The sequence below is a fragment of the Leptonychotes weddellii genome, chromosome 7, assembly GCF_054177405.1.
Source record: "Leptonychotes weddellii isolate Sample4059 chromosome 7, ASM5417740v2, whole genome shotgun sequence".
In the NCBI taxonomy this organism is placed as follows: Eukaryota; Metazoa; Chordata; class Mammalia; order Carnivora; family Phocidae; genus Leptonychotes; species Leptonychotes weddellii.
This window is the reverse complement of record NC_138375.1, coordinates 56,181,563-56,200,641: the sequence shown is the minus strand read 5'-3', so window position 1 is coordinate 56,200,641 and position 19,079 is coordinate 56,181,563.

The following is a 19,079-nucleotide window of genomic DNA, read 5'->3' as shown; positions in this document are numbered from 1 at the left end:
TGGTTTAAGCCAGAATTTCCAAAATGTACCTGATAACAGAATTCTCTTTCTCAGGTAACATCTAAGAATATTCCATAGAACATACTTTGGAAAATTCTGCTATAGATCCTAGAATTTAATCATTATGCAGAATTTCACTGCATTAATTTGAATTTGTGCTCCATAATGCATACATCTGAGGAATGTGACTTGGATTGTATGTGTTAGTTACTATCTTCAGCAGAGTAACCAGGCCAACTTTAGTTTGAAAGAACTATATTTTTGTTGATTTTTCTCCCTGTGTTTTATCTTAGGACCGCAACAATGTTCACTTGGAGAACCTTAAGGAAGTCCCTCTTAGAAGGATCAAACGCCTGAAATAGCACCTGCCTTAGGAAGTATGCAGTGGCTACTGTGTGTTCTTGGAGGAGATCTGAGAACCAGGCCATGTCCTTGCTGTTGTGAACACGGATTTGCTAAACTCTGGTCATTATGTATTCTTTTGATTGTGATGAGATACACATAACATAATATTTATTGTTTCTGCTATTTTCAAGTGTACAGTTCAGTGGTATTAAGTACATTCACTATGTTGTGCAATCATCACCACCATCCATCTCCAGAACTTTTTTATCTTCCCCATCTGAAACTCTGTCCTCATTAAACAACTCCCATTTCCACTTCTCCCCACCCCCTGCTAACAACCATTCTACTTTCTGCCTCTGAGTTTGACTCTTCCAGGTACCTCATCTAAGCGGAATCAATCAGTATGTATCCTTTTGTGGCTGGTGTACTTCATTTAACATAATGTCTTCAAAGTTCATCTATATTGCAGCACATGGCAGAGTTTCCCTCCTTTTTAAGGCTGAATAATATTCCATTACATGTTTCTACCACATTTTGTTTACTCATCCATCACTGGACACTTGGATTGCTTCCATCTTTCAGCTATTATGAATAATGTTGCCATGTACATGAGTGTACAAATATCTGTTCAAGTCTCTGCTTTCAGTCCTTTTGGTTATGTACCCAAGAAGTGAAACTGCTGGATCAAATGTAATTCTATGTTTAATTTTTTAAGGAACTGACATACTCTTTAACATAGTGGCTGCAACTTCACTGTGTTTGTTCATTTCCAGACCACATTTTTTTAATTGAGATATAATTGACATACAACAGTTTCAAGTGTTTAACATAATGATTTGATATTTGATATTTCACAATATTCCTATGTTGTGAAATGATCACCACAACCTACTTAACATCCATTACCACACATAGTCACAGAAATTTTTTTTTACTTGTGATGTTCTCATCTAAAGGCCTACTCCTTTAGCAACTTTCAAATATACAATGCGGTATTATTAATTATAGTCACCATGCTGTATACTACATCCCCATGACCTATTTATTTTGTAATTGGAACTTTGTACCTTTTGACCCCCTTCTCCCATCTTGCCCACCCTTTAGTCCCTACCTCTGGCAATTACCTGTTTTCTGTTTCCATGAGTTCTGTTGTTTTTTTAGATTCCACATGTAAGTGAGATCATATGATATTTATCTTCCTGTCTGACTTATCTCACTTAGCATAATGCCCTCAGGGTCCATTTATGTTGTCACAAATGGCAAGATTTCCTTCTTTTTATGGCTGAATAATATTCCATTGTATTTATATGCTACATTTTATCCATTCATCTATTTTTTTTAAAGATTTTATTTATTTATTTGAGAGAGAAAATGAGAGACAGAGCACAAATGGAGGGGGAGGGGCAGAGGGAGAGGGAGAAACAGACTCCCCACTGAGCAGGGAGCCTGATGTGGGGCTCAATCCCAGGACCCTGGGATCACGACCTGAGCCGAAGGCAGACACTTAACCAACTGAGCCACCCAGGTGCCCCTATTAAGTCAAACTTGGTTCTTTTCTCATTAGCCCATGGAACTGGAAGTACTAGCCTGGAACCCCAATTTTTTTGCTAACAGAACTCAGTTGTTGAGGCCAACATTCAGTTTATCCCAGAATATGCCTCTCCATCCTTTAAAAAAAATCATCAAAATGAAAATCCAAAATTTAAACATTCTCATAGAGAAGTTTTATACCTGAGTGAAGAAACATGTTTCCTACTTAATCCTAACCTTGTCACTAGCCATGCCAAGCCCTACGGACACTCTCCAGTGGGACAGTCTTTTGGCCACCAGCTTCTCCACTTCTCATTAGCACCCTCTGCATGGAGGAGGGTGTACAGAAGCTCTGCGTGTGTTCTGGAAGGCATTTGGAAAGGGCTGGGATCACCCAGTGACGTACTTTCACAACTGGGGCTGACTCCCCAAAAGCACATCACAACACTGTATTCAAATATACCTGAAGTTGCTTCTGGAATTTCATTTTTACCCAAAAATTGGTGACAGGAGAAAAAAGTTGCGATTAAAGATTTAAGCACTTTAATCGGTCAGTTATTTTATACATTTTCACATTGAAACAAACAAGGATATGTTATGCAGTAGAATATAAAATCTGCCTGCATTTTTAAGATAAAACTGCAGACTTCAAAGAAACACGGGCTTCAGTGGGCTGCTTCAGGCCAGGCCCCAGGTCCCAGGCGCCTTGTGGGAACTTGAGTAAGTAAAGTTTGAGAAACCAAGTGATTCATCACTCCTGCCACTGGTAAGTAGGGCAAAGCCAATTAGGAGACTCCTTCCAGGTGTACTCTTCTCGTTGGGCTCATTATCAATCAAAACCAGATGCCCCATGGAGGATGAACCACAGAGATTCTCAGAAATACACCCATGATAGTGCTCTGAGTGTGGGCAGAAAGGGCTTATTTATCAAAGCAAATACTTCCGAGAACCTCCTGCTTTTGAAAAGTCTTCATTCTTCTGGTCATGTGGTGGAGAGCACCTTTACTCAGTTCTGCCTGTATTTAATTACCTTAAGAAAATACTGGGTAAGTTTTCAGCTAAGGGGTACAAGTTTGGGGTGGGGATGGGGTGGGAAGGGAACCCCTGATTTCCCAAATATTCAGAATCAGGACTAGGGACTCATACAAGACCAGGGTTGGACGTTCAGGTGCTACCTCCCCACCCCCTGTCCTTTTCTACCCCTTTCCTACCTACACACATACATAAGCTCAGTGAACAGGATGAGGGCTCCCACCTCTGTGCTTAGCACTCATCACTGAAAGCTGGATGTTCCAACATAACTAAAGTGTCCCTTCTATGTGGCCTGAAAAGACAGCTGCCCAGGGTTAGGCTGCAAGTGGCTCTGGTGACAGGGAGAAGAGAGAGCAAGCAGCCCCTTGCAAACAGCTTTCTTTCAGCCTACAGGGGTGATGTGTCCCCTTCAGAATCAGAGTCCGCCCCTCGCCTCCAACTGAAATTCCTTCACATGCCTCCTCTCTGCCTCTAACAGAACCGTGACAGAGAGACTTTAAGGGGCAGAAATGCCTTGGCACAAGGTAGCTGAGCCTAGATGCTGTACAAGACAGTCCTGAAAGCTCCATCTTCATGAGTGAGAGCACGGAGCAAGCAGCCCAGTCCTGGGGCCTTCTCTGGGCCAGATCTGGGGCTGGGAGCTGGGCTCCGAGAAATGAACAAGAGAAGCACAGTCTAGCCAGAAAGACTGACCTATAAACAACTGCAGGTCACTCTGGAGTTCGAACCATAAGACAGCTTCTTCTTGTTTTTTTTTTTTTAAAGTTTGTTTGTTTGTTTATTTATTTATTTATTTATTTGATAGAGAGTGAGAGAGACAGCGAGAGAGGGAACACAAGCAAGGGGAGTGGGAGAGGGAGAAGCAGGCTTCCCGCGGAGCAGGGAGCCCAATGTGGGGCTCGATCCCAGGACCCTGGGATCATGACCTGAGCCGAAGGCAGACACTTAAACACTGAGCCACCCAGGCGTCCCATATAAGACAGCTTCTGCACAATATGTCTGAGGGGCACAGAATGAGAAAGGAAACCTGCCTGGGGGTTAAAAAAAAAATTGTGAAAATTGTGAAAAGCTATCCGAAAAGTCAAAAATAGGGGATCCAATAGGTGAGGGCAGTGTTTCCAGAACTTGAGCTGAGTATACTCTCTCAAATGGAGCTATGTCCACTTCTACCAGCATTTACTTAATATTTTACTTTAAATTGATCAACCCAAAGGTTGAATGTTTCTTTGAAGGAAAGCTTTACTTATGTCACACTGTGACATAAATAGAAGGTAACTCTAAAAGTAAACACAACGAAAGCCAAATAGTGTCACTGAATCCCAACTAGGTCTAACCAATAGGTTAGTTACCTATTCAAAGTTCTGACACTGAGGCCTGGGTCCGCTTGCGCTCTCTCTGTTAACAGGGGATCAGCACATACTAAGGAGGTGTTAAAGACAAGCTAACACCAAACTGAGATTATATACTTCGTTAAAATAAAAGAATTGCAAGAGTACTGAAAATGGTAACAACTTACAGACGGTAATTCACATCATTTCATGCATACGAAAGTAGCACTCCAAATTGCCTTTCCCACGCTTTAAAATATACCGGATTAATTTTAATGCTTTTGTTAGGTTAGGTCCAGGGGGCCCAGGACAACTTAACTAGAACACAGACTAGACGTGGTGGGGAAATGTGAAAGGGTAGGCCCGGCACTGTGGAAGCTGCTAGCTGGCGAGCAGTGTGCACATTTCCATAATTGCAAAGTGTAATTTGAACAGGGCCACCCCCATCTGATCACTCTTTTCTGGATCTAATAACGCTCAATGAGGTCCATGGTACAAATAATTTTTATTTTAATTTAAAGTCTTTGATCCTCTCTTCATAACACTACTGACGTATAATAAGATTTTTAAAACCCCTTTATGTGGAAGGAAACAAAAGGGAGAATTCTTTGTAGAGAATGTTGCTGTAACACTTTCCATATTGAACGGTAATCCTGTGTTTATGTGTCTGTCTCCCCCACCAGACTGGGATCCTTCCGGGCAGGGATCTCCTGTTACTTTTCTCTGTCTCCTGAGTATATGGTGGAAGACTTGGACATGACAGCCCTCAGCGTCTTCTGGGTGAATTGGCCCCACCGGTAGAATGGTGGGAGGGGAAGGAAAAAACCCAAATACTCCAGTATGCTTCTGACCAATGTTTTCTTAATGTGAGACAATGTAGCATGGTAATTAATTCTTTTAGACCTGAATTCTTGCCTGTTGAAGATAATAACTGGGTTGGTGTAAGGATTAAATGAGCTAATAGATGTAAAGTGACTAGAACAGTGCTGGTACATAGTAAACAACTGATGGTAGTAGCTAGCGTTGTTACTGTTGTAATTCATATAATTACACCCGTGCGCACACACACGAATTGTCAAATGCTTGTATAGAGTGGACATTGTGACTTTCAGCCCACAATCTAGTCTCCTTTCTTGGAATAATATGACCCTCAACCTCCTTTGAGGAATCATTTTTCCCCTAGTCTCAATCCACGCGATTTGGGTGCGGCAGGCCTCACTCCCTGGGTCCAAGAATGAGCACATGACCCAGATCTGGCCAATCAGGAGAGCCCAGGCCCCTGGCTACAACTCAGTAATGGGCACATGACCCAAGCCGAGCCAATGGGACTTGATCTTTGTGGAGATTTTGAGAAGAGGAACTCTTAATCTACTGGGCTTGCTAAACTGGCAGAATTTAGCCTCCAGAGGCTGGTGACCATGCTTGTCACCTCAAGTGCAGAGCTTACCTGAGAATGAAGCCCAAAGCAAAGAAAAGCAGAGAGCCCAAGGATGTAGAGAAAGAGTCTGGGTGACACTGCTTGAAACTCTGGATCTAGCTGTGCCTGAAGGTGAACGGATGATTGGGTGTTTTGTTGTTTTTTTTTTAAGATTTCATTTATTTATTTGTCAGAGAGCACAAGTAGGGGGAGCGGCAGGCAGAGGGAGAAGCAGGCTCCCCGCTGAGCAAGGAGCCCAGCTGGGGACTTGATCCCAGGACCCTGAGATCATGATCTGAGCGGAAGGCAGCCGCTTAACCAACTGAGCCACCCAGGCATCCGGGATGATTGGGTTTGGGTTTGGGTTTTGTTTTTTTGCTTAGGTGGGTTTGTCAATGGTCTCAGAAGAGTCCTAATATACATAACTAGTCAGAGAGTATGTGTATCTTCATTCACTTTTTTGCATCAGGCTTATTAAGCGATTGAGTTTCAACAATTCGGTTCACCAAACGGGCACTGTGAGGGGTGTGGGAGAGCAGGGAACATAAACATTAATAAGACTGTCCCTGCTCTCAAGGTTCACATCTACAAGGGAATACAAACTTTACAGTCATGGGGCACCTGGGTGGCTCAGTGGTTAAGCGTCTGCCTTCGGCTCAGGTCATGGTCCCAGGGTCCGGGGATCGAGCCCCACATGGGGCTCCCTGTTCAGCGGGAAGCCCGCTTCTCCCTCTCCCACTCCCCCTGCTTGTGTTCCCTCTCTCGCTGTGTCTCTGTCAAATAAATAAATAAAATCTTTAACAAAACAAAACTTTACAGTCATACCATAATACATGTGGTACTTGAGAGGCTACTGTCATAGAAGAACAGGAAGTAGAGGAAGACCAGTTCTGCCATAGGACTTTCTGGAAGAGAAGGGAGTATGGGCGCTTTACCATAAAATAATTTGCAGACATTTAACAGTGTTCTTTTGCCTGGGTTCCGGAAGCCATTCATACGATGCCTATTTCAATTAGATTTTAATCACCCACAGCTAGTGTATTCCTTTAACAAATGCCTGATGCTACCATGCGGAATGAAGTGTGCTTTATGCCTGCTCTGAATGTGTGCCCACCTGCCTTGTGATACCTAGAAGTCTCCTTCTGGGAGCAGTCCAGGTATGGTGAGGGGGAGGCGTTTGGTGGGGAACTACCGAACAGAAGCCCTAACCCTCACATGCCTATGGGGGGAGCATATAACTCTGTTAGGGCTCTGGCCTCTTGTGGTCAGAGGCTGTGTGAGTTCAGCTAGGGAGCTATGAGGTAATGGTATTGAGTTCCCTACTGCTTGCTTTTGAATGTAGCAAAAACACCAAGCTCTGCCCGCCCTAAAGCTCTGATACACAAAATGCCTCTTGTATCTCTGCTGCTTCTGTTACTCCTCACCGGCCCAGGAGAGTCTAAGCCCTTTAAATTGGCATACAAGGAAGATTCTTCTCAAGTGTGCCAGGGATTGTTTGAGGTGCTTGGGAGACAAAGACAAACCCTGCTCCTCCTCTCAAGCAAGAGAAACCCCACTCAAACAGATTTATAGGGAATAAAATGTACAGGGGAATAAAATTAAAATATATTGACTTAGGGAACTGCAAGTTCCAGGGAGTAAATGTAGGTATCACTGGATCCAGCTCAGATGATTTTCAGGATTTGGTTTTTTCTTCTCTTCTCAGCTGTATTTCCCTCTATGTTGGCTTCCCTCTTGGGTAGGCTCTCCCCTATTGGAAAGTGGCCCCAATTTTTCCCTTAATGGGGACTCCAAGCAGCTCCAAGTTTACCTCATCCCAAATTCATGTTCAGAAAAAAGGAGATTCTTTCTTCTAAACAGTTGTTTTTTTAAAAAAAAGTCCTGGATCTGACTCTTACTGTCTCCCAAAGTGAGTCATAGGCCCCTCATAAACCAATCATGGATTTGGAATACACTGATTGGCTCAAGTCTGGGTGTCAGGACCACCCTGGAGTAGCGGATGGAATGGGCTCCATGAGAACCATATGGATTGAGTCATGAGTGGGGGGAATTGGGTCTTCAAAGGGAATTCCGGGCACTATTACTAGAGGAAGGATGAATGAATACTGGGCAAGCACAAAGTACCCAAACTAAAATCTAACCTTCATTCAGCTGTTGCAATAAGTCCGTTGTCTTGTCATAATACAGTGTTCTGTATGGGGTCCAGAAAATTGTTGGAGAGGAAGACTTTGTGGGGTCTCTTCCACATAGAGAGAATACTCTGGTTTTCAGGCTTACTACAGTTATCCAGAGAAAAGAACATCTGCTTATTTGCAGACTAGAAAAAGAAAAGGCATAAGGTAAGAAAAACATTCCTTAGGAAGATCCAACTCCATCTGCTCAAATTATTTGCTTAACAAGCAACTTTCTGAACTTGGTTTCTTGAAAGGTCCTACCTGCCACTCTAAGAGACTCTGGCACAAATAACCAATAGTTGTGTCTTTCCAGACATAGATGAAGGTATGGCATTCCACTGTATTCATCTATTCCTTGTCATTTCCCTGTGCTTTCTCCCTTGATGAAAAGATAAAAATCAGGTACTTAAACTAGGGAAGCCTCCACAAGTGGAGATGATGAGTCAGTAAAGCAGGCTGAAGCAATCAGCCTCTCTCTTTGCTGCTTGTTAGCTGCCACATTGCCCTTTTCAGAGGCAAAATCACAGGAAAAAGCAATATTTTTATCCCTACCAATTAGCATCCTGGCTTGCTATACTTTAACAAGTATTTTTCTGACTAGTTACCACGTCTTCATGTTGGCCACCTGTGGGAGTTTAAATTATTTTTGGCCCCAAGTTCTCACCCTTCCCTGTATCCACTCCTTTTGCCTGGAATTTTTCACTTTCTTTCACTAGGGACAGAGTGGACTTTTCTACCCCTTGACTTTGGGCTTGGTCATGTGACTTGCCTTGACCAATGGGATGTTGGTAAATGCACCACAAGCAGAGATCTCAACCTGTGGGCAGTTGGCTGTGACTTCTTGCACCACTGCCTTAGCCATGAGAAGAACATACCCTAACACATTGCTCCAAGGGTAATGACAGACACCTGAGGCTGGCCTTGACTCCACCCTCAACCTGAAACACAGTCCAGTTGACCCCAACTGATATTAGCTGGTCTCTACTGAACTGAAGACCCATGGGAGGGTATAACTTATTTGGAAATAATTTCAAACATATCAAAAAGTTGCAAGAATAATCCAAAGAACATTTTTTTTTTAAATCTGGATATACTAGTCATTAACATTTTGTCCCATTTGCTTTATCATTTGCTCTCCTATATAATTTTTTTTCTGGAACATTTGAGAGTAAGTTATATATATCATACGTTTTCACGCCTAAATCCATCAGTGTGGTTTGCTTAAGAATAAGAACGTTCTCTTTCATAGCCACAGAGCAATCGTTAACTGCAGGAAATTTCACATTGATACAGTATTTTTACTTACTCTACCATTCATATTCCAATTTTATCAATTGAGCCAATAATGTCCTCTATAGAATCATGTCTCTTTAGTCTTCTGTAATCTGAACAGTTTCTTAGCTGTTCTTGGACTGTAATAACATTGACATTTAAAAAAAAAAATACAACCTCTCCCTTCTTTTTTTTTTTCCAAAGATTTTATTTATTTATTTGACAGAGCACAAGCAGAGGGAGCAGGAGAAAGAGAGGGAGAAGCAGGCTCCCCACTGAGCAAGGAGCCCGATGCAGGGCTCGCTCTCAGGACCCTGGGATCATGACCCGAGCTGAAGGCAGACGCTCAACCATCTGAGCCACCCAGGCACCCCTCTCCCTTCTTTCTATTATAGAATGTCTTCGTTTTGTGTTTAGTACTTTCTCATAATTCCATTCAGGCTATACATCTCCAGTTGGAATACCAAAGAAGTGATATTGTCATTCTCAGAGAATCCCATTTGGAGGCACATGATGTCCATTTAATCATTTGGTCAAGGTATTGTGTATTTTTTTACTTCCATATCATTACTGGTTTTCCACTTGCAATGAATAAGCAATCTGTGGGGAGATATTTTAAGACAATGCAAATATCCAGCTCTTCATCAAATTTTTCTCCAGATATTTAGCATCCATTGATGATTTTTGCCTGAACCAATCTTTGCTGCTGTCTTAGCTCAGGCTGCTATAACAGAATACCAGAAACATTTCTTTCTCACAGTTCTGGAGGCTGGAAGTTTGAGATCAGTCACCAGCATGGTCAGGTTCCGGTGAAGACCCGCTTCCTGGTTTGCAGATGGCAAACAAATTCAAAGCTGTATCCTCAGCTGACAGAGACAGAGAGAGGGCTACCTCTCTTCCTCTTCTGATAAGGACACTAGGCCCATCATGGGGACTCCACTCTCATGACCTAATCACTTCCCAACAGTCCTACTTCCGAAGACCATCACATTAGAGCTCCGACATACAAATTTGGGGGGGGGACACAAACATTTAGTCCATTACAACGATTGCACTTGAACAATGATGACTTGCCAGCCCCAGCACTTCCTTCATATTCACCAGTCAGCACTCCTCATTCTTCTATAAGCAAGAGCCCTCTCTGGGTCTCATCTATTTATCTATTTATTATGTGTATATATTAATGGATTTCTATTCTCTTCAAGGATTTATAATTCATTATTGTCCTGAATTATTTTGGTGCTCAAATTGTCCTAGATCTGGCAAATGACAGCCCCTTCAGGTTGGGTCTTGTGTCCTTGTGACATGTCTCCATCATTCTTTTTTTGGCATTTTTTTTAAAGATTTATTTATTTATTTGAGAGAGCGAGAATGAGAGAGAGAGAGAGAGAGTACATGAGTGGGGGAGGGTCAGAGGGAGAAGCAGGCTCCCCGCCGAGCAGGGAGCCCGATGCGGGACTCGATCCCGGGACTCCGGGATCATGACCCGAGCGGAAGGCAGTCGCCCAACCAACTGAGCCACCCAGGCGCCCCTTTTTTTGGCATTTTTTAATTTTATGGCAAAACAAGATGTTTTGAGCTCATTTTGTACTTTTTCTCCTTCAGCCCTGGAATATGCCATTTCTACAAGGAGTCCTGCTTCCTGATAATGTGGAATGGTATTAGAACCCAAGATCTGTGTATGAGACATGCTAATAACTATTTTGCTTCTAGCCACACACACATACATAATCACATGCACACAAACATATAAAATATGTGCATACACATATAAACATACATATGTAAACATATGTGATGGTTAACTTTATGTGTCAATTTGACTGGTCACAGGGTGACCAGATTAAACATTATTTCTGGGGGTGTCTGTGAAGGGTTTATCTGAATGAGATTAGCATTTGAATCAGTGGACTCAGTAATGTAGATGACCCTCTCCAGTGTGGGTGGACATCATAAAATCCACTGAAGGCCTCAGTAGCACAAAAGGTAGAGGAAGGAGGAATTTGCCCCCTTTGTCGGCCTCACTGGGACCTCTCATCTCATTTTCTCTGGCCTTCAGACTGGGGTTTACACCATTAGCACCTCTGCGTCCCAGGCCTTTGGACTTGAACTGAATCAACTTTCCTGAATCTCCATCTTACAGACCATAGATTGAGGGACTTCTCAGCCTCCCTAATCATAAGAGCCAATTCTTCATAATAATTATATATAGATATAGACAGATAATCATATATCAGATATACTGTTTTTGTTTCTGGAGAACCATGAATAGTACAAAATACATATATACACATTCTTTTTTTTTTTCAAGATTTTATTTATTTATTTATTTATTTGAAAGAGAGAGAGAGTGAGTGAGTGAGAGAGAGCACACAAGCCAGGGGGTGGGGGGAAGAAGAGGGAGAAGGGGAAGCAGACTCCCCGTTGAGCAGGGAACCCAGCGCGGGGCTCGATCCCAGGACCCTGGGATCATGACCTGAGCTGAAGGCAGACACTTAACCAACTGAGCCACCCAGGAGCCCCTATACACTCTTATACCTATTTTAGAAATCATGATCTCATACCAACACCTTCAATTCCATTCTGTCTCCCCCATCCTAATTTTATCTCTATCTACAGTGAGAACCCCAGCTCCCAAAAATATCAAAACATCTACTCATTTGCTTAATCCTAAAATATGTCTAAAGCAGTTTCAGAATTATTTTGCTCATATCAGTATAAAAATCAAATATAATAAAAAAGAATTCAGGATTTGTTTGCTGTTTCTCCCACAACCCCAACCCTGACCAAAACTGAGAACAAATACACAAATGGTGTATACATAAGTTACTTGGATCAGTTCTTCTCTTCCTTTTTGTGTGATTATCTTATTCATTGGAAATGCTGCTGATTTCATTTGTTTTGGTTTGCTTTCAGTTTTAGATGTTTGCGGTCTCCTCATTCTTGTCGACTTCATGTTATTTTCTGAGTATATAAAACATTAATATGCTTCCCAAAGAAAAACCACACAAAAAAAGTATGGTGAAAGAAAGTCACTGCTTCCATATTCCTTGTCTAACTTCATTGGCCTACGCTCCCAGGACAATCTCAAATAATAGTAGGGATAGTGGGTATTCTTGCTTTATTCCTGATCTTTAGTATTTTCCCCTTAAATAAGATACTGGCTTTAGGACTAAGGTAATATATTTCATCATGTTAAGGAAGTATTCACCCATTCCTGTTTCCTCAAGAATTTTTGTTTTTGGTTTTGGTTAGTTTTTATCTGTTCATTTTTTGGAATGGATGTTGAATTTTGTCAATGTTTTTAAAGCACATATGGGAATAATCACATGATTTTTCTTCTTGGATCTATAAATATGTTGAATTATATTAATATATATCCTAATATTGAATCATCCTTGCATTTCTATTATAAATCCCATTTGGTCATGGTTTATTATTTTCTTAATGTGGTGTTTGAGTCTGTTTGCTAACATTTTATTTCAGTTTTTTTTTTTAAGATTTTATTTATTTATTTGACAGAGAGAGACACAGTGAGAGAGGGAACACAAGCAGGGGGAGTGGGAGAGGGAGAAGCAGGCTCCCCGCAGAGCAGGGAGCCCGATGCAGAACTCGATCCCAGGACCCTGGGATCATGACCTGAGCTGAAGGCAGTCGCTTAACCAACTGAGCCACCCAGGTGCCCCTTATTTCAGATTTTTAAAAAGAATATTTGTAAATGGTATTGGTTTATAATTTTATCATGTGTGGGATATCTTTATCAGCTTGAAATATCAATGCTAACCTACTTCATATAAAGAATTTAGAAGTTCACCTTTATTTTCTCTACTCCAGAACGATTTATGTAGCAGTGGGGCTATTTTCTAAGATTTGGTAGAATTCTCTTGTGAAACTATCTGAGCTTGGTGTTTTGATGTGGGATAGTTCTTTGATAACATTCTGTATTTCTTCCTTGAGATTGGTTTGTTTAACTTTTTATTTTGGGAAGGTCAGTTTTGGTCAACTGTATTTTCCTAAGACATTATCCATTGCATTAGGTTTATAAATTTCTTTGCATAGGGCTATGTATGTAAAGGACCCTTTTATGACTTTCTGGCTTCCTCTGTATTAATAGCTACTTTCCTCTTGTCATTTCTTATTCCACATATTTCTGCTTTCTCCTCTGCATACACTTCTAATTTAAATTAGCTAGTGGTTTGTCTATTTTCTGACTTTATTCAAAGAACCAGAATTTTTATTTATTTTGATCTACTGTTTTCTAGTTCTTTATTATTTCCTTCCTTGTGGTTTCTTTCTCTCTTTTTTTTTTAAAGATTTATTTATTTGAGAGAGAGAGTGTGCATGGGGGTGGGGGGGCAGAGGGGGAGAGAAACTCAAGCAAACTCTGTGCTGAGTGCAGAGCTTCATGTGGGGCTTGATTTCACAACCCCGAGATCACGACCTAAGCTGAAAACCAAGTCAGATGTTCAATCAACTGCACCACCCAGGCACCCCTTCCTTGTGGTTTCTTTTGTTCTTTCTCTAACTTGAATTGGGAATTTAATTAATTTCATTTTAATTCAATTTATTGTTTAATTTTATCAATATAGGCTTTAGGGATATGAATTTTTCTTAGATACATGAATTTTCTTTGGGATATATGTTTTACATACATCCCATGGATTCTGATATGCAGCAATTCTGTAACTTCAGTAATTCCCTTATACCCAATCATTGTTAAATATAAGATTTTTAAATTTTCAGGTGGAAAATTATGGCAGTTATTAAATTATTGCATCTCAGATCCAAATTCACTTTCATTGCCTGCTCTGTGAAAATGGATATGGGCCCTTTAAATATTGTGCCTTTATCAGTTGGCACATGTTTAACTTTGACAGTAGAGGGCACTGGAGAGATATTGCAAGAAGAATTCCCATTCCCTCACTCAGTAGGCTCCCTCAGTGTGGGTGGCTTCTCCAGAGCTGGGCCTCTGAGATACGTGAGCCTGTCCCTTGTCTAGTTCCTGCAGTACAGAGAGCTTCTCTAATGCAACCCCTTCAGGATCCATGGCTGCTCCAACTCCATGCTCCTGAAGCTGTAGCAGTTCTCCCAAGGCCCGGCTCCTGCAATACACAGGAGCTAACAACACCTAGCAAGTTGCAGCCTCCACAGGCACGGCCCATCACCTAGTTTCATGGCTATGGTGAGATACCTCCTCTGAACAGTTCCCAGCACCCTACAGGATAAATTTCTAGCCATTCCTGGAGAGGAGTTCCCAGCAACTTCACTAGTGTGGCCTAATAATAACCTCTCTGCCATCGATAGATCCAGGTCCATGTCCTTTCTAAGAAGGTCTGGCTCTTCACCCTACAGGGGCTTCTTCCTTAAACACGCAATCTCTGCCCTAGGGGGCATGGCTGCTTCTCAATTGGCCATTCCTGTGTTCTTTAGAGTTCCTTTCTGCCTTCCATGAAACTAAAATATCTAATACCAAAATTTCATGTGATGTATATGTTGCCACAATATTTAAAAATAAGCCTACAGCTAGCATCATACTTAATGGTGAAGAATGAATGCTTTTTCCCTAAGATTAAGAACAAGTAAAGATGCCTGCTCTCACCATTTCCATTCAATATTGTAATGCCTACTAATTAGTGAAATTAGGCAAGGAAAAAAATTGGAAAAGAAAAAGCAAAATTCTCTATTCACAGGCAACATAATCATCTATTTAGAAAATCCAATGGAATCTCTAAAAGAACTACTAGAACTAATAAATGACTTAGCAAGTCTGTAGGATATAATATCAACATACAAAAATCAATTGTATATCTATGTATTAGCAACAAACAAGCAGTAACTGGAATTATAAAACCAATATGATTTTCAGGGCATCTGGGTGGCTTAGTTGGTTAAGCATCTGACTCTTGGTTTCAGCTCAGGTCATGATCTCGTGGGTTGTGAGATCAAGCCCCACATCAGGCTCCACACTCAGTGGGGAGTCTGCTTGAAGATTCTCTCCCTCTGCCCCCCCTCAAATAAATAAATAAATCTTTAAAATATACTATTTTCAATACTATCAAAAGCTGAAGTCCTTAAGAATGCATCTGACAAAAGCTGTGCAAGACCTGTGCACTCAAAACCATAAAGCATTGCTGAGAGAAATTAAAGATGTATATAAAAAGAGATATACCAGGGGTGCCTGAGTGGCTCCGTTGGTTAAGTGGCTGCCTTTGGCTCAGGTCATGATCCTGGGGTTCTGGGATCGAGCCCTGCATCAGGCTCCCTGCTTGGCGAGGAGCCTCTTTCTCCCTCTCCCTCTGTCTCCTGCTCCCCCTACTTGTGTTCTCTTTCTGTGTCAAATAAATAAAATCTTTTTTAAAAAATAAAAAATAGAGATATACCATATTCATGGGTCGGAAGATTCAATATCGTTAGTATGTCAATCCTCCCCACATTTACCTATATATTCTATGTTATCTCAGTCAAAGTCCCAACAGGTTTTCTTTTTGGTAGAAATTGAAAGGACAGTTCTAAAATTCATATGGAAATGCAAAGAGCCTAGAATAGTCAAAATTACTTTGAAAAGAAAGAACAACATTGGAGGATTAATACAACCTGATATCAAGACTTATTATAAAGTTACAGTAATCAAGACAATATGGTATTGGCATCAAGAAAGACAAATAGATCAATGAAGCAGGGTAGAAAGTTCAGAAATAGATGCCCACATGTATATGGACAACTCTCTTTTTTACGAAGATGCAAAGACAGTTGAGTGGAGAAAGGACATCATTCAACAAATGTTGCTGAAAAGGTGTGCCTGGATGGCTCAGTCGGTTAAGCGTTTGACTCTTGATTTTGGCTCAGGTCATGATCTCAAGGTTGTGAGATTGAGCCCCGCCATGGGCTCCATGCTGGGTGAGGAGCCTGCTTAAGATTCTCTCTCTCTCCCTTTGCCCCTCCTTCCCACTCTCTCTCTCTCTCTAAAAAAAAAAAAAAAATGGAAACAAAACAAAACAAAATGTTGCTGAACAAATGGATATCTTTTTTCAAAAACAAAAAACAAACTTTGACCCATACCTCACACCATATACAAAAATTAACCCAGTGTGGATTATAGACCTAAATGTAAACCCCCGAACTCTAAATCTTCAAGAAGAGAACCTAGGAGAAAGCCTTTTTGACTTTGGTTTAGGCAAGGATTTCTTATATATGACACCAAAAGCATGATCCATAAAAGAACACATTAATAAATTGGACTTTATAAAAAATTTAAAATTCTGCTTTTTCACAAGACACTGTTAAGAGAATAAAAAGACAAGGCAAGGACTGGGAGTCTGTATCTGCAAGTCATATATTAGATAAAAGAGTTGCATCCAGAAAATATAAAGAACTCTCAAAGAACTTTCAATAATAAGAAAGAACTTTCAATAATAAGAAAACAAACAACACAATTTACAAATGGGCAAAAGATTTGAACTTATACTTTACCAAAGAAGATATACAAATGGTAAATAATCACATGAAAAAAAGTCTAGCATCATTACTTATTAGGGAAATGGAAATTAAAACTACAATAAGATATCCATTATGTATCTATCAGAACGGCTAATATTTAAAACTGGCCCAAAACAAGTGTTGGTGAGGATGTGAAGGAAATAGTTTTCATACAACTGGTAGGAATGTAAATGGTAAGACCACTTTGGAAAATAGTTTGGCAGTTTCTTAAAAACAACAAACAACAACAACAACAACAAACTACCATATGTTCCATCCATTCTCCTACTAGCCATTTCCCCAGGAGAAAGGAAAACATGTGCCCCTACATAGATATGTATATGAATATTCATAGCAACTTTACCTGTAATCGTGAAAACATGGTATATCCACACAATCGACAAACTGGTATATCTGTACGATGGAAAACTATTCATTAATTAAAAGGAATAAACCTTATAATATGGATGAATCTCAAAATAATTATGCTGAGTGAAAGAAGCCCTACCAAAAAGAGTACATACTGTATATATTCACTTACAGAAATTTTTTGAAAATGCAAAGTAATCTGTAGTGACATAAAGCAGATCAGTGGTTGCCTGGGGACAGGTGACTGGGGAAGGGACAATAGAAAGGGATTACCAAGGGGCATAAGGAAAGTTTTTGGAATAATGGACATATTATCTTGATTATGGTGATGGTTTCACAGGTGTATACACATGTCAAACTTATAAAAATGTACACTTTAAGATGTGCAGTGTAGTGTATTAAATTTTTTAAAAATCATGCTGGCTAGAGAATGTATTGTAAGATGAGGCAAGAAAGGACACAGAAAGGCCAGTTAAAAGGGTTTTGCAGTAGCCAAGGTGAGATTTGGAGGTGGCTAGAGAAAGAGAAAAAGTGGAGAGACTCAGAATATATACATATATTTTTAAGATTTTGTTTTATTTATTTGAGAGAGAGAGCTAGAGATAGAGAGAGGGAGAGAGAGAGCATGAGCAGTGGGGAGGAGCAGAGGGAGAGAGAGAAGCAGACTCCCTACTGAGCAGGGAGCCCACCATGGGGCTCAATCCCAGGACCTTGGGATCACGACCCAAGCCAAAGGCAGAAGCTTAACCAACTGAGCCACCCAGGTGCCTAAAGACTCAGAATGTATTTAATGGATAGAATAAAGAGGACTTGATAATGGAATAGGTGTGAGAGGTAAAGAAGATGGAGGAATCACCAATAACTCTTGGGTTTGGGGCTTGAGCAATTGGATGGATTATGATGCCATTTGTGGAGGATGAAAAAGACTGAAAAACAGTTTGGCAGAGTGGGGAGAATTGAGTTTTTCAAGGAGGTGTGTTCTTTAAAATCCCATCTGTGGTCTAAACTGCATCAGGAAATGCCTGATATGCGAGTTCAGAATGCTGGTTGCCAGACTCCATCCCAAACCAAATCAGAATCTCTGGGAAATCATGATATTAAAAATCTCCCCAGGTCACTGAAATCCATACTAAAGTTGACAGCTATTGGACTTCATTTCTCCCTTCCCTTTTTCCCTCCTCCATACTTCCCCTTTTTCTTTCTCCCTTGCCAATTCTCCTTGAAGAATTAGCTAAGTATAGAAGGCACTGGAGATATAACAATTATAAACACATAACAACAAACAACAAAGCTCCAAAATACAAGAAGGGAAAATCAATAAACCAATAAATGAGCTCAGCAAGGTTGCAGGATACCTGATCAAAATACAAAAATCACTTGTATTTCTATGCACTTGTAATGAACAACCTGAAAAGGAAATTAGGACAATAATCCATTTGTAAATAGCAAATCATAGAATTTACAATAGTATGAAAAAAATAAAAATACTTAGGAATAAATTTAAGAAGTACAAGTGTTGTACAGTGAAAACTACAAAATGTCATTGAAAGGAATTTGAGACATAAATAAGTGGAAAGATATCCATATTCTTAAAATGGAAGGCTTAATATTGTTAAGATGGCAATTGTCACCAAATTGATCTATAGATTCAACACATTTCCCATCAAAATTCCAGCTCCTTTTTTTTTTTCCAGAAATGGACAAGCTGATAAAATTCATGTGGAAAAATAAAGCACCCAGAATAGCCAAAACAATCTTAAAAGGGAGAACAAAGTCGGGAGACTCATAATTCCTAACTTCAATACTTACTCTGAAACTACAGTACTCAAGACAGTGTAGTACTGGCATAAGGACCAATGGAATAGGGGCACCTGGCTGGCTCAGTTGGTAGAGCCTGTGACTCCTGATAACAGGGTGGTGAGTTCAAGCCCCACGTTGGGCATAGCGCTTTCTTACAAACAAACCCAACCTTTAAAAAAAAGAGACTAATGGAACAGAATTGAGTCTAGAAATAAACTGATACATTTATGTTAATTGCTTTTTAACAGGAATGCGAAGACAATTCAGGGGAGAATAGAATGGTCTTTTCAACAAATTGTGGAACGCTGGAAATCCACATGCAAAAAAATGAAGTTG